The sequence below is a fragment of the Geotrypetes seraphini genome, chromosome 7, assembly GCF_902459505.1.
Source record: "Geotrypetes seraphini chromosome 7, aGeoSer1.1, whole genome shotgun sequence".
Classification (NCBI taxonomy): Eukaryota; Metazoa; Chordata; class Amphibia; order Gymnophiona; family Dermophiidae; genus Geotrypetes; species Geotrypetes seraphini.
The window spans coordinates 13689301-13705590 of NC_047090.1; the positions used below are offsets into that span (position 1 = coordinate 13689301).

Below are 16290 nucleotides of genomic sequence, written 5' to 3' on the forward strand. Positions count from 1 at the left end.
GGGGGGGGGACTTTCTGGCCTCTCCCCTCCCTCATCCAGGTGCATTATGGGACTTACAGCCCTGATCTGAATAGACCCTGGGTAGGCAATTCCAGTCCTCGAGAGCCAGAGCCAGGTCAGGTTTTCAGGATATCACTAATGAATATGCATGAAAGAGATTTGCATATAATGGAAGTGACAGGTATCTGAAGGAGACAGTGCATGCAAATTCATCTCTTACATATTCATGGTGGAGATCCTGAAAACCTCTCGAGGACCACAATTGCCTACCCCTGACAGGATGAGGGACTCCAAATCCCACACTGCTTTGGGGCCTGCCAAAAAGTCTCTCTCAACCCTCCCCCCATCCCCCCCCTACCTTCCACTTCGCCTCTGAGGCCGCAGTAAGTCTCTTTCTCTCTCACAGAGCCTCTCGCGCCCGGCCCCGGAAGTCTCCCTCAGCCGGGCCCGCCCCCCTCCTCTGACGCAACTTCCTGCTTCCGGCGGGACGGGACGCGGCAGAAGGCAAGCGCTGGCCCGCCGCGGCCAAGCTGAGTCCGTGGGACGAGCTGGAAGGTAGGAACGGGGGGGAGGGGGAGACGCCGCTGGAGCGAGGCCGCGGGGAAGAAAGGCGGGAGGAGGAGGAGGAGGCGGGGCAGGCGCGAGGAGAGAGAGAGAGAGAGCTCGAGACGGCCGAGGGCACGAGGGACGGGGCTCAGCCAATCGCCTCTTGGAGAGACCGGGGAGGGGGGAGGGGCTCGGGCTCTCTGGCCGCTGCACGAGGGGCATCTTGGAGAGTGAGGGGCAGCTGGCCACCGACATGACAGGCTGACGAGTAGGACTTGGCGGGGGGGAACCAGGCGACGATGACAGATGATGGGCCATGAGCTGCTGACAGGACTAAGAGAGTTTCCCAGCATGTCTCGAGGCACCACTGCTTTTGCTACTGAAAGGGCTGTTTGGCATGTCTTGGTAGCCCTCTGGGCATTGGAGTATCTGCTCACGGTTCATAACATAAGAACATAAGCAGTGCCTCTGCTGGGTCAGACCAGAGGTCCATCGTGCCCAGCAGTCCGCTCACTTGGTGGCCCATCAGGTCCAGGACCTGTATAGTAATCATCTATCTATCCCCTTTTCCTTCAGGAAATCGTCTAATCCCTTCTTGAACCCCAATACCGTACTCTGTCCTATCACACCCTCTGGAAGCGCATTCCAGGTGTCCACCACCCTTTGGGTGAAGAAGAACTTCCTAGCATTGGTTCTGAATCCGTCCCCTCTTAATTTTCCCGAATGCCCTCTCGTTCTTGTAGTTTTAGAAAGTTTGAAGAATCTGTCCCTCTCCACTTTTTCTCTATGCCCTTCATGATCTCATTGTATAAAATGAGACCATACTTAAATAGCATATTTTCGCCACTCATAAGAACATAAGCAGTTCCTCCGCTGGGTCAGACCAGAGGTCCATCATGCCCAGCAGTCCGCTCACGCGGCGGCCCATCAGGTCCAGGACCTGTATAGTAATCCTCTATCCATACCCTTCAATCCCCTTTTCCTTCAGGAAATCGTCTAATCCCTTCTTGAACCCCAATACCGTACTCTGTCCTATCACGCTCTCCGGAAGCGCATTCCAGGCATCCACCACCCTTTGGGTGAAGAAGAACTTCCTAGCACTGGTTCTGAATCCGTCCCCTCTTAATTTTCCCAAATGCCCTCTCGTTCTTGTAGTTTTAGAAAGTTTGAGGAATCTGTCCCTCTCCACTTTCTCTATGCCCCTCATGATCTTGTCTCTATCATGTCCCCTCTAAGCCTCCGCTTTTCCAGGGAAAAGAGCCCCAGTTTCTCTAATCTTTCAGCATATGAAAGGTTTTCCATACCTCTTATCAATCGTGTCGCCCTTTTCTGAACCCTCTCGAGTATCGCCATATCCTTCTTGCACTCAAATCCCTATCTTGAAAGCCATATCCCTATCATGCACTCAAATTGTATGCAATTAATTTCCAAGCCAAAAAAAAAAAAGTGTGCAAACATGGCAGAGCATACCGTTTGCATTAGAAATATGCTCCTATGGTTATGCATTAGTAATAAAACTTGATCAACGCCTGAAATTGCCTGGAATGCTAACTGCACATAAATATTATTGGTATGGTGTCATGTCAATTGCTGCAGTTGAGTGCTTTACTCTTCATTTCACAGTGGCAGTACCTCCCTCTTAACCCTGCATTTGGTGATGCAGTCAGCTCAGCTTTTCATACTTTACCATGTTGTTGTTTTTTTCCATTAACCCGTTGCCTGTAGCAAAGCAAAAAGAAAAGTCGCACAAAAGAGAAAATTAAAGCTAGCTGTAGATAAACAAACTTTTTACTCCTCAGACCATGCGTAAAATCCCCAGTATTAGAAAACCATGAATTTGTGCACACTTCTTTGCATTCAGGTTTTAATCAATATCTTAATTACTATTGGGTTTAAATGTGCAGCGCACTGATAACATAGTAAAATAATATAGTAACTGATGACAGATAAACCTGAAAGGTCCATTCAGGCTGTCCATTAGTTCTACTCGGTAAAAATACAGGATTAAATTAACTTGTCTCTTTGCTTTGATATTTCTGGGCCATAGACTGTAAAGTCCACCTGGTACTGTCCTAGGTTCCAAATGCTGGAGTCACCATCCAAGTTCACTGCAGCCTATCCAACCATCCCGTTGTTTGATGTCTACACAAGATTTTGCACACAGTTGTCTTGTGCGCTAAACTCCTTTAATGCATAGGGTGGCCATAATAGTACCAAAATCTGTGCATGGAAACTGCACTAAGCTTCCTGCACTTTTACTTGCAAATTATATAATTGCAGAGATTTTATCTGTTGAGGAGCTTTCAGAGTATTGGGTAAGAAATGTGTTCAGCCAGACACTCCTGGGAATTAATTGTATTCTAGTCAACTTCTTGTAGAATATTACACTACTGCACTGTTTCTTATTCAGGAAGTGTAATTGTAATAAATAAAGATCATGTCTTGGTCTATAGTGTGGTGTCATAAATAGGGAGTGGAGCTGTGGTAAGAAGGAATTCTTTCTGGGCCTGCCCTGTGTTTGTGTTTCAGTGGGTCCCAGGGACTCATAAGACTCTTTTCCCCCAAGTAGACAAAGATGGTATTACATTAAAACTGTGATGCCACTACACAATAAAAATAGCAAAAAGCTTAAGCAAATTGGATTTTAAAATATGACACTAGCACTTTAATTCATTTAATTCCTTCTGTAGCAAGTGTATGGAGGTGTGATTTGTCTTCCAGCAAAGGGAGTGCTAACGGGACAAAGGATAGTGTAGGTGTATTTAGCATAGGTGTGGCCAAACCTTGATCAAATGGACGTCTGAGCACAAAAAATCTGCCTCAAGCAATCAGTTGAAACTGCAAAGTTGCTGACATTATTTCATGTACTGTTTGCCAGAAAGATGTACAGAAGGAAAATATGGTTGTAACTTTACTGAAACCATAAAATTGTACCTTGTTGTCAGAATGAAAACTAGTTTCAATTTGCAGGACTCTTTTGTAACTTGCCTGTTTTGTGTAAGATTATTTTACTTGAGTCAGTGTGTGTGAGTATACAAGCAGAGATGTACCAGCATAATTTTTTGGCATCTAGCACCGGTTTATTGCTCAAATTGCTACTGGTTTTCTCTTATGCTCCCTGCTCAGAATGAGTCTTGGCTTTCACAGTGACCCCCACCTTTGCTGAGATGTATAACAAATAAAATCAGCTTCAAGAGAAACAATTTTCTCCAAGTGATACATGTTGGAAATTTCAGAATTTTGGAATGTTCAGAATTTATTTTGAATTTAATATTTAGAAATTCAATAAAACACACACAAGTAATCTCAAGAAACAAAAAGAAAAAGTGCTGAGACTAATTTATATAACAACAAACACCCGAAAGAGCTAAAAAAAGATGCCCATAATGATTTGCCCTAAAACACTGGGAGTTGCAAATGTTTCAAATGACAGTTCAAAAACATAGCTGTGCCTCTAAATTTAATACAAAGGCATTATCACATAGGCTAAAGTCAACTTATTGCAAAAATACAGATCAGACCAGATGTATTCCACATATTGATAAGGGTGAAAAGAGAAAACAAGAGCTGGTGTGGTTAAAAGGTGACGTGAAAGAGGCTATTAGAGCCAGAAAAACATCATTTAGAACAGGGGTGCCCACACTTTTTTGGCTTGCAAGCTACTTTTAAAATGACCAAGTCAAAATGATCTACCAACAATAAAATTTTAAAAAACACAAAGCTCAATGTACGCAGAGAAAATGTTAATTATCATTTGTATTCGGGGTTTTTTTATCAGAGGTCAAGGCAGGTGACTTTAAAATATGCAATGTCACCTCAGTAACAACTATACAAAAATAGACAAATATACCCTCTCGCCTTTTACTAAACTGCGATAGCGGTTTTTAGCGCAGGAAGCTGCGCTGAATGCCCTGCACTGCTGTCGATGCTCATAGGCTCCCTGCGCCAAAAACCGCTATTGCGGTTTAGTAAAAGGGGGCCATTGTGCAAAATATAGACAGCAGATATAAATTTTCAAAACGGACACATTTTGATCACTAAATTGAAAAAATCATTTTTCCTACCTTTTTGTCTGGTGATTTCATGAGTCTCTGGTTGCACTTTCTTCTCCTGTAAAGCCAATATTTCTTTCTTTCTCTCTCCCCCTGGCCCCCCTCTTTATTTCTGCCTTTCTTTCGTTCTCCCCTTGCCCCCCCCAAGCCATCGTGCCGATTTATCCACTTCCCCGATTCTTTCCCCACCCCTAAGCCACCAACGCAATTTCTCCCTGCTGCTTCCCCAAGCCAGGCCTGGCACGTACAAGTGCCGGGCCCACAAGACTTGACTTCCAACGTCAATTCTAACGTCGGGGAGGAAGTTCCAGGCCAGCTAGGCAGTGATTGGCTGGCCCAGAACTTCATCTCTGATGTCAGAATTGATATCGGAGGTGAAGTTTTGTAAGTCCGGCGCTTGTATGCGCCAGGCCTGGCTTGGGGAAGCAGCAGGGAGAAAAAGATCTCAAAGGCAACGCGATCGACTCGTGTTGCCTTTGCGATCTACTGGTCGATCACAATTGAACATTTGGGCACCCCTGATTTAGAAGAATGGAGATAAGGATCCAAATGAAGCAAATAAGAAGAGACATAAATACTGACAAGTAAGATGCAAAGCATTGATAAAGAAAGCTAAGAAAGAATATGAAAAGAAACTTGTCAAAGAGGCAAAAACTCATAGTAACACTTTTTTCTAGGTACATCAGAAGTAGAAAACCTTTGAGGGAATCTGTGGGACTGTTACAGGATCAAGGAGCAAACAGGGTGCTCAGGAAGGATAAGGCTATAGTGGAGGACTGAATGAATACGGAAGAGATCTACCTGAATTGTTAATGGTTTTCAAGGGTGATGATGCAGAGGAACTGAAAGAAATCTCAGTGAATCTGGAAGAACATGAAATTGCTGATTTGCTGTTAATGATCTGTAATTTGTCACTAAAATCGTCATAGTCCCTGAAGATTGGAGGGTTGCCAATGTTACACTGATTTTTAAAAAGGATTCTAGGGGAGAGCTGGGAAATTATAGACCGATAAGCCTGATTTCAGTGCCTGGCAAAATAGTGGACACAATTATAAAAAAAAATAAAACTGGAACACGTGGACAAACATGATTTATTGGGACAGAGTCGACATGGGAGATCATGCTTCACCAATTTGCTTGACATCTTAGAAGGTGTGAATAAACATATGGATAAAGGTGAGCCGGTTGATGTAGTGTATCTAGATTTTCAGAAAACTTTTGACAAAGTTCCTCATGACACTCCTGAGAAAATTAAAGAGTCATGGGATAGGAGGCAATGTTCAATTGTGGATTAGGAATTGGTTATTGGGTAGAAAACAGAGGATAGGGTTAAATGGCCATTTTTCTCAGTGGAGGAGGGTAAATAGTGAAGTGCCGCAAGGATCTGTATTAGGACTGGTGCTATTTAACTTATTTATAAATGAGGTAATTCAATTTGCATATGACATTAAACTGTTCAAAGTTGTTAGAACATATGCAGATTGTGAAAAATTGCAGGCAGATCTTAGGAAATTGGAAGACTGGACATCCAAGTAGCAAATTAATTGAAAGTGGATAAATGCAAAGTGATGCACATTGGGAAGAATAACCCAAATCATAGTTACCAGACACTAGGGTGTTAGCGCCCAAGAAAAAGATCTGGATGACATTGTAGATAATATGCAGAAACCTTCCACCCAATGTGCAGCAGTGGCCAATAAAAAGCAAACAGTGCTAGGAATTTATTTAAGAAAAGGGATGGTTAACAAGACTAAAAATGGTATAATGCCTCTGTATCGTTCCATGGTGTGACCTCACCTTGAGTATTGCGTTTAGTCAAAAATTACAGAGACTATACCCATAGAAGGAAATATTTTTTTCACTCGGAATAGTTAAGTTCTGGAATGCGTTGCCAGAGGGTTGTGGTAAGCTGGTTTTAAAAAAGATTTGGACAAGTTCCTGGAGGAAAAGTCCATAGTCTGCTATTGAGACAGACATGGGGGAAAGCACTGTTTACCCTGGGATCAGTAGCATACTAATCTGGATTCCAGAATCTTGTTACTCTTTGGGATTACGGAATCTTTCTGTTCTTTAGGATCCTGTATGGGATGTGATTAAAAAAATATGGTGAATGGTGCTGTCGAGCACCATCCAACGGAGAGGCAGGGATCTTCAGTACAGGAAGCGGTGTGCTAGACCTAGTAACAGTGTGTGACAAGTTTCAACTTGCAGTCAGTTGGTTGTGAACTACGGTTGAGAGAATGTGTGCTTTTGAAGTGTGCCATAAATCATGGATCACGAACAATGCATTAATGTGAGATTTTGTTTCAAACTGCAAAGAAGTGCTAAAGAAACTCATGAAATGTTAAAATTAGTTTATGGTGATACTGCAGTGACCATGAAGACGGTTTACAAGTGGTTCGAGCGATTTCGTAATGGTTGTGAATCAGTTTGAAGACGAGGAGAGATCGGGACATCCATCAACATAAAAAAAATCCAAGAGAATGTTGAAAGAGTAAGCGAAATGATTCGATCAAACAGGCGATCAACGATGAGGGAAATTTCTGAGGATCTGAAAAATCTCTTATGGTTCCATTCAAAACATTTTAACAACAGATTTGAACATGAGAAATGGGCAAACAGTTTCATCCTCCATCATGACAAAACTCTTGTGTCGCACATCGCTTCTAGTATGGCAATTTTTGTCAAATCAAAACATTACTGTGGCCCCCCTTCCAACTTATTTACCGAATCTGGCACCGTGTGAATTCTGGCTCTTCCTCAAAGTCAAAATGACCATGAAAGGTAAACGTTTTGAATCGATTCAGGACATCGAGGTAGCCACAACAGCACAACTAAAGACATTCACGAAAGAGGACTTCCAGAACTGCTTCAGAAAGTGGCAGGATTGATGGGATAAGTGTGTTCAAGGGGGATTAATGGCAATGGATCTTTTTCTGTAATATTTTTTTTTGTTTTATTACACCTCAAATATATAAAGATGTAACGCCTAATGTCAGTCAGGTACAGTTGGATACCTCACGTACTCCCTGTAGTTCAGGGATCTCAGAGTCCCTCCTTGAGGGCCACAATCCAGTTGGATTTTCAGGATTTCCCCAATGAATATGCATGAGATCTGTTTGCATACAATGAAAGCAGTGCATGCAACTAGATCTCATGCATATTCATTGGGAAAATCCTGAAAACCCAACTGGATTGCGGCCCTCAAGGAGAGACTTTGAAACCCCTGCTGTAGTACATCCAACATATGTGATCTATCTTGAATATAGATCCACAAATTGGGTTAATGCTTCTAAAACTGAATTTCATTTAGATACAATTTTGTGTCCAGGAGGTGTCTAAGTTTTTATGTATTTTCTGTAAAAAAAAATAAATCAGAGTAGCTGGATATTGTTTAATCAGAAATGAGGCTTCTTTTGCTGTCACAATATTCATCTTTAATACTTTAGTGACCATGTGAGACATTTTCTTTTAATTCATGCAGTGGATCCATATCCAAACATCTGTAACATTTAGAATCAGAAAGCTGCTGATAACACTTCCCTTTGATACTGATCTCTAGATTGTAATAGCACTAGTTCTCCTTAGTCTGTTTTCATATTTATTAAATCTGTGCTCTTAGTTGGGCTAAAGCTTTCCATTCATTCTTATCCATATTAGGGTATCTTCATTGGAATTCTCCGCCAGCTTCCAAACTCCTCCAGATATTGTGATATTAAATCTTTAAAAGCTAAACTTGCAGGATAGCATTGGGAAGCAGGGTAAACTAATGAGCCAACTATTGTACAATGATTTATAGATAAAATATATTAGTGGAAAAATTGTGATACCGGAATAACAGGCGTCCCTTTTGGGCCCATTTGGTAAGTGTGAGGGTGGTGATTGGACCTCCATTGCACCTGAGAGTTTTCTGTTGCTTGATATAATATTGTAGAGAACAGCCCTGGGGAGAAGGAATATGATTAAGGTTGAAAGTTTGGGAGGTGAGAAGTAGGGGTGATACTGGCACTCGGTGAGTGAATAGAATTTAATCAAATGATGTTGCATGTGGGGGGTCTATCTTGATTGAGATATTATTTGGACTAGAGAGTTGCGCGGGGATAGAAATCCCACCCATCCCCGCCAGAATCCTCTCTGTCCCCACCCGTCCCCGCAAGGAATTACCTCCATCCCCGCCCGTTCCCATAAAAAGCAGCAATTACTTCTGACAGGATCATCAATTCCACAGTTTCTTTTGCTGTTTTCCTTGTGGAATCTCTTTGGTGGAATCCTTTTTTTGTTTTCTGTCCAGATAATTAACTTATAAACCCCCTCTTTTACTAAGGCTGACGTGTCCATTATATTATATGGACGAACCCTGCTTCCAAAGCCTTCCATCCCCGTGGGAGTCCCGTTGGCTAAAGGGGGGGTCCCCGTGGGCCAGAGGGTGGTGCCCGTGGGAGTCCCGTAGGTTAGGGGGGGATTCCCGCGGGACCCCCGCGATCCCTGTTCCCGTGCAGACCTCTAATTTGGACCTCCAGTCTAGGCTGTCAAAATAATGAATTAACATTCTTTTCTTAGATTGGTTATACTTTTTATTCTGAGTTCTTATTTTACTGTTCACTTTCATGATGCCTTTATGTTACAGCAATTTTGTTAACCGAGTCGAGCTCCTTTTAGGTGATGACCCGGTATACAAATTCAAGTTTTAGATAGGATTAGAGATAATGCAGATGTGTCAAGGAGAGGGCACCAAGTCAACGATAGTTCAGCGCTGTAGAGCGGTGTCCCACAAGCTTTATGATGCCGCGGCACATTAAACTCAGTGCTGCAGCTGGAGGGTATCCGGAAGTGTGAGCACATCGACACTATGACATCATGTGCATGTGTGATGTCAGTGCATGTGTGGAGACCCTCCAGTTGTGGCCCTGAGCCTATTTCTATGCCGGTAGTGGTTACTGACTAGGGAGAGGAGGAGAGAGACCGGCGCCGGCTGATAGCTTACATACGTGCCATCCTGTAAGCAGTCGGCCGGCATCTCGCGGCACACCTGGAATCTGCCGCTGTAGAGAGTGGAGGAATAGCCTAATGGTTTAGCCCGAGAACCAGGGAAACTGGGTTCAATTCCCAGTGCTGTTCCCTGTGACTCTGGGCAAGTCACTTGACCCTCAAGTTTTCAAGTTTCAAGTTTATTATATTGTTTGATTAAACGCTTTTAAAATTTCAAAGCGTTTTACATAAATAAAATAGAGTAGACTTACTTATACAATTACTATTCATATAAACATACTGGGAAACAATTTGGACAAGAAGACAGCTGATAACATTAGGAAGGTGGGGAGGAAATACAATATTTATTTAAAGATTACATAAAAGGAAAACACAATGGGGAAATAAGGGAAAAAATGAGAAACCGAAAGGAAATCTGAAAAAAAAGAGAAATTGTAATCTGTCAGTTAAAAGCTTCTTTAAAAAGAAGACATTTAAGATTCTTTTTAAATATTTTTAAATCCTGTTCTAATCTTAAGTATAATGGAAGAGAATTCCATAACATTGGTGCCGTAACAGAGAAAATTGAAGCACGGCGGGTTCCTATAATTTTAAGAGAGGGGACATTTAAAGTACATTGTGAAGATGATCTGAGAGTTCTAGATGAACTGTATGGGATCAAGAGCCTATCTATGAAGGCAGGAGTATTGGATTTTAATGTCTTGAAAACTAACAGAGCTATTTTGAAAGTAATCCTATATGAAATTGGCAACCAATGAGCACTTTGAAGTAAGGGTGTGACGTGATCAAATTTTTTGGAACCTGAGATTATCTTTATTGCAGTATTTTGCACGAGTTGAAGACGCCTTATATCCTTTTGGTAAACCCCTTTTAATAATGAATTACAATAATCCAATTTTGAGATAACTAATGAGTGGATCAGTGTATTAAGAGAAAATGAATCAAGAAGGGGAGCAAGTGAACGGATCATTCTTAATCTGTAAAAACAGTTTTTAACCGTAGCACTGATATGTCCTCGAAAAGTAAGATTGTTATCTATTAAAACCCCCAAGATTTTTGTATTAATGGTCTGAATGAGGGGTTTATTATCAATTATAATTGGACTTGTAAGTTGAACTCCGTCTTTCTCTGAAAAGAGTACAGTTGTGGTTTTATTAATACTTAAGGAAAGTTGATTATTGTTTAACCATTCATGAATTTTTGCTAACTTCTTATTAATTTCTGTTATGTCTTGCAGACTATTGGGGACCATTGCCCTACAAAAAAAATAATGCCTGCATATCTTATATAATAAAACCCTAGAGCGCGCATGCGCTCTTGAAACTTCGTGATCCCTGCCGCTGTGATTTCTGATCCGTGGCCGCCCTAACCTATTGTATTTTCCTTTTTTGTTTTGCTTTCTCTTTTACAATTGTAGTTCTTCCCTTTCTCTCCTATTGTTTGAAGTAAGTTCATTTGTTTTATTATGTGTTTTATTAAGATGTTTTGGTCTTATCTAGTACCCCTGATTTTTAATCTGTTTTTATGTAAATTTTATATTGTACACTGCTTAGAAATTTGATTAAGCGGTTTAAAATTTTTTTTTAATAAACTTGAAACTTGATAAACTTGAAGACAAACTTTCCTGACCTTTGAGACTGTTGTTTTGTCTTAAGATCATAGTGGTATAACTATGTTTTATCAACAGTAACTAGTCATTCCATAAAGTTGGCACCAGCTCACTGAAAATGCTTGGCTGACAGCTTCTGCATATCCAGCTGCTCGTGGATTATATACCCAACACGTTCCCTAGGTGTCTGTAGTGTCTCAGTTATTGTTTTAGCTGATATTCGCTGAACTGCCAAAATCAAGTCATGGACGTGGTCAACAATTTCAGGAGTTGACACCGTTTGAGGCCTCCTAGACCTTGCTGCCTCTTCTGTCTTGAAATTTCCACGCTGAAAGTTTGCACACCACTTCCTCACAGTGGAGTGTGATTTGGAGTTTTCTTCTGCTGGAGTCATGAAGGCTCGGAGTTCCACACTTGAAAGGATCTGAAGCAGTGTCAAAACATAGCATTACGATTCTGCAGATTGACACTTTGCAAAATAAAATGACACTCTTTTCAGCTACAGTGGTAAAATAACGCTCGGAATTTATGAAGCTGGTTGGGCTGTGAACTTTTCAGCACCCCCTTCTATACTGTGATTGCAGATTATATCAAATCCCAAACTCTTTTCAGATATATTTTATCTCTATATCCCTTCTCATATTGCTGCAAAAGCCTATTGTGTTATATAGAGGCTCATTTTCAAAGCACAAGGGGTCCGATTCACTAACCTGCCCAATCATGACCAATCCATGTCCGATCCAGGCAGGGCCGATCGATTCTGGAAGCAAGAATATTCTAATGGGGGGTGATTGGAGGCATGCCCCCATCCGCCGACAAGGATCGCTAGGTAGCGATCCCAACGCATGCGCAGACCATCTACTTTGCTTGTAGATGATCTGCGCTTGTGTTTGCTGTCTTTTTTTTTTTTTTTTTACTGGCCCCGACTCACCTGCTCTCTGCCACCTTTTCCCGCAGTGCGAGCCTGTGGTTTTAACCTGCTTTAAACCCGCAGGTTAAAACCACGGGCTCGCACTGCAGGAAAGGGCGGCAGAGAGCAGATCGTGGCGGGGAGCCAAAAAGAGAGTCGGGGGAGGCAGAGAGCAGGTTGCGGCGGGGAGCCAGAGAGAGTCGGGGAGGCAGAGAGCATGATCACTTCTTTTGTCCTAAGAAGGGTATTACAACCAGGACAAAGGAAGTGATCATGCCATTGTATCGTGCAATGGTGCGCCCGCACTTGGAGTACTGTGTCCAATACTGGTCGCCGTACCTCAAGGAGGACATGGCAATACTTGAAAGGGTTCAGAGAAGAGCGACAAAAATGATAAAAAGTTATGGAAAACCTTTCATACGCTGACAGTTTAGAAAGGCTGGGGCTCTTCTCCCTGGAAAAGCGGAGACTCAGAGGAGACATGATAGAGACTTACAATAATAATAATAATAATTTTATTCTTCTATACCGCCACAATCTTGTGACTTCTAGGCGGTTTACAATCAGGAGTGCTGGACATTCAGCGAAATACAATAAGTAGATATTCAGAGGAAATACAGAGATCAGAGATCTCAGGAGGCAATAGTATAGAAATACAATTTGCTGAGCGAAAATATAATATGTACATTTTAGTAGGTAATGTCCGACAGGACCTGTTGGGGATAAATAATAACGTAAAGTTACGATAAGATGAAGATAGCAGATTATATTTATAACAGTGCTGTAAGTTCAGGTGGAATAGGGAAGGGAGAGGGAGAGTGGGTCAATTGTTTAGGTATTTCTGGAAGAGGTATGTTTTTAGGCGTTTCCTGAATTCCCCGTATGTAGTGGGCGAAAGCAGTTGGTCTAGGTCTTTGCCCCATAGGGCTGCTTGGTGAGAGAGAAGGTGTTCGTGGTGTTTTTTCATTTTGCAGCCTCTAACTGGAGGGGAAATGAGTTTTGGGGGTGTGTTTCTCTTGAGTTTGTTATTAGAAAATGCGAAAAGGTCCGTTATGTACTTGGGGGTCAGGCCGTATAGTACTTTGAAGCAGAGGCAGGCAAATTTAAACCTTCTTTTTCACTCAGAGGGTGGTAGACACCTGGAATGCGCTTCCGGAGGTTGTGATAGGACAGAGTACATTACGGGGTTTCAAAGAGGGATTGGATAAGTTCCTGAAGGATATGGGGATTGAGGGATACAGATAGAGGTAGGGATAGGTTATGAAAGGGTATAGATAAAGGATTAAGGGGACTAAAGGGTTTAGACAAGGATCACCTTACAGGTCATGGACCTGATGGGCCACCGCGGGTGCGGACTGCTGGGCGCGATGGATCTTCTGGTCTGACCCAGCGGAGGCAACTTCTTATGTTTATTGCAGGGCTGGCAGGACAGTCGGAAAGAGGTGAGCGACTGGTCCCCAGCAGTCCGTTCTTGTTGATCAACCAGCCCAGCCGGTGTTCAAGATTTTTATTTAGTGAATCGTGTCCCTGCCTACTTTGCATGCTGTTTCCCTCACTTGCATGCACGGAGCGGAATCGGATCGGTACACAGGTTAGTGATCGGTACATGATCGGTTTGCTTACTGAATCTAGCCCAAAGTACCTTAGAAAAGTATGGTACTTTGTGTGTCTAAGTGCTTTGCAAATGAACCCCTTAGTTAATCAAGCAGGCTGAAAAGTGAATTCGTCTTTAACGCTACAATTGGTTTCATTACATATGTTAAATTTAACAGAAGCCGCGGATAGCCCCAGGCTTCTGAAATTGAGAGTCTATTAAGATCTACTTCGATAGAGGCTTTGGTTCTGATTGTAGCTGAACTCCATGGCTCGATTTTGGCCAGAATTGAAGCAGTAACCGAAAAGTCATGACCACTGCCGCTACCACTCCCCATTTTCCAATGAGTAATTTAGTAAAATGGTTAACCACGTTATAGCCTGAGAAGGAATATTAAGAAAAAGATATGATGGAAAAGGATCCAGTGGACATTTACACTTTCTCAACTTTTCACACAGTTTGGAGACTTGGTGTTCGGATACCGAATTAAAAGAGCACCAGTAGCGATCAACTGGTATCTCCATTGTGGGATTTTTGGAATATTTATAAAGCACTGATACCTTATAATTCTTCTAAATTACTGAGATCAAATGACCAATATTTATTGGTCATCCCCTCTCTTAAAGTTATTAATACTCGAAGGCAATTTATCTTTACTATTACGGCGCCTCAGACTTGGAACTCACTCCCGCTATACTTAAGAGAGGAGAAGAACTTGGACAAGTTTAAGAGCAAACTTAAGAGTTATCTTTTTAAAGATGCATTCAATATTTAATTGAATTGTCAACTGCTCTTTTGTTTATTTTTAACTTACCTATTTAGTTGTCTTTCCAATCCTGTTGTGCTTAACCTTTAATTGTTGACTCTTTCCTTTCTAAGATTGTATTTCTTTCCTGCCTTCCCTATTGTGCCAGGTATTGCGTTAATCAGTTTATTATTATTTAAAAAAAAAAAGTATCCCTTTATTAATTATGTATGTTTATTTCATGTATTTTTGCTGATTTGTACATCGCTTAGAATTTGGAATAGGCGATTAATCAAATAATAAATAAACTTGAATATCCAATATTTCCTGCGGGAAAAGATTACCTAATGAGTGAGATTTGATCTTGACAAAAGCAGGCTAGAACATCAGCAGAAGGAGATGATGATTGCTCAGACTTTGAGTCGGAATTGCCAAACAAAAAAGGAAAAACCTGAGGTCCAACTGTCTGCAGTAACCAACAATCCAGAACAAACAAACCAAAAACTGCAGACTTGGTACACGATGCAGGCTGACTTTATTTATAACAAGTAAAACATTGGTTAAAAACCTTTTACCAGGCAAGGGACCCAACACGGTCCGTGTTTCGTATAATCTTCATCAGGGGTCCTGATAAATATAAGTACAATATTTAAAACCAACATAAAAACAAGGATAATTTAAAAAATATATAAATAATAATATAAATAATATAATAATCCAAAATTTTTGCATGAGTCGGAATTGGTCAGAGAACGCCAGAGTTTAAAAAGAGTTCTGCTCCGATTATTGGACTTAGCTATTTTACATCAATAATAGGTTTTTCTCGCTTTCCTAAGTTCAAAATTATATTTTCTAATTGCGGATCTCCAGTTTAATTTATCTGAATGAGATTTTTTCCATTTCTTTTCTAACGTCCTATAATTTAGCAGTACATTTCAAGCACTGTATTATGGAACTGACCATGCATGGGCACCATGTCCTCGGACTTCATACAGTATCTTTGGTGTAGCTGCAGCAACTCAAGTCACACACTTCATTTGCCCGACCACGCTGAAGCAAAGCGCTGAACTTTTCTCCTGGTACCCCAGGATGATGTCACTCAGGGGCGGAGTCAGCGAGATGAAACCCACAAATAATCGAAGTTGTGGATGCCGAGCCTGCAAATATGGAGGGAGACCTGTCGTGGCACTTCAGCCACCAGCAGCAGTCCTCTTTGAGCAAAATGCATCTTCCTCATCTGTCCACCAACAGATTCACGCGAACGGAGCTCAGACACACCGGTTGGTTGTGGTATTTGCACACGTGTATGGACATGGTTTGCTACTCTGGTCAGCGATCGTGAGCATTTAATTATACAGGTTTCATCAGTGGCAGAAGATGTTTACCTACTGATGTTAAACTTTGATCAAGGAGATGCAAATAGCATTTATATTTAGCTTCTAGGTTAGTTTTCATTCATATAAAAGGGGAGAGAGTAAGTTGGAGCAGGAAATTAGCCAATAGAATTCTCAGTTCACAGTTCAGTAACTGAAGATTTCATTTATGCCTTTGCAAGTTAAAATCTGCACTTGATATCATCATGCATATAGTTTCCTGTGCTTAGTACTATTTCTATAGCAGTACCGGACGCATGCAGCGCTGTAAAGAGTGAGGAGTGTGTGGCGCAGTGGTTGGATCTACAGCCTCAGCACCCTGGGGTTGTGGGTTCAAACCCCGCGCTGCTCCTTGTGACCCTGGGCAAGTCATTTAATCCTCCATAGCCCCAGGTACATTAGATAGATTGTGAGCCCACCGGGACAGAGAGGGAAAAATGCTTGAGTACCTGATTGTAAAAACCGCTTAGAT

At 41.7% G+C, this 16290-nt stretch overlaps 1 protein-coding gene across 1 annotated transcript in view; it reads left to right on the forward strand.

Moving 5' to 3' along the window:
* Positions 1–400: 400 nt before the first annotated feature.
* FRS2 (fibroblast growth factor receptor substrate 2) overlaps positions 401–16290 on the forward strand; it is a 40846-nt gene continuing 24956 nt past the window's right edge. Inside the window, exon 1 of the mRNA XM_033950983.1 lies at positions 401–555. The gene's annotated coding sequence lies outside the window, so the exon portion shown is untranslated. The remainder of the gene's footprint in view (positions 556–16290) is intronic.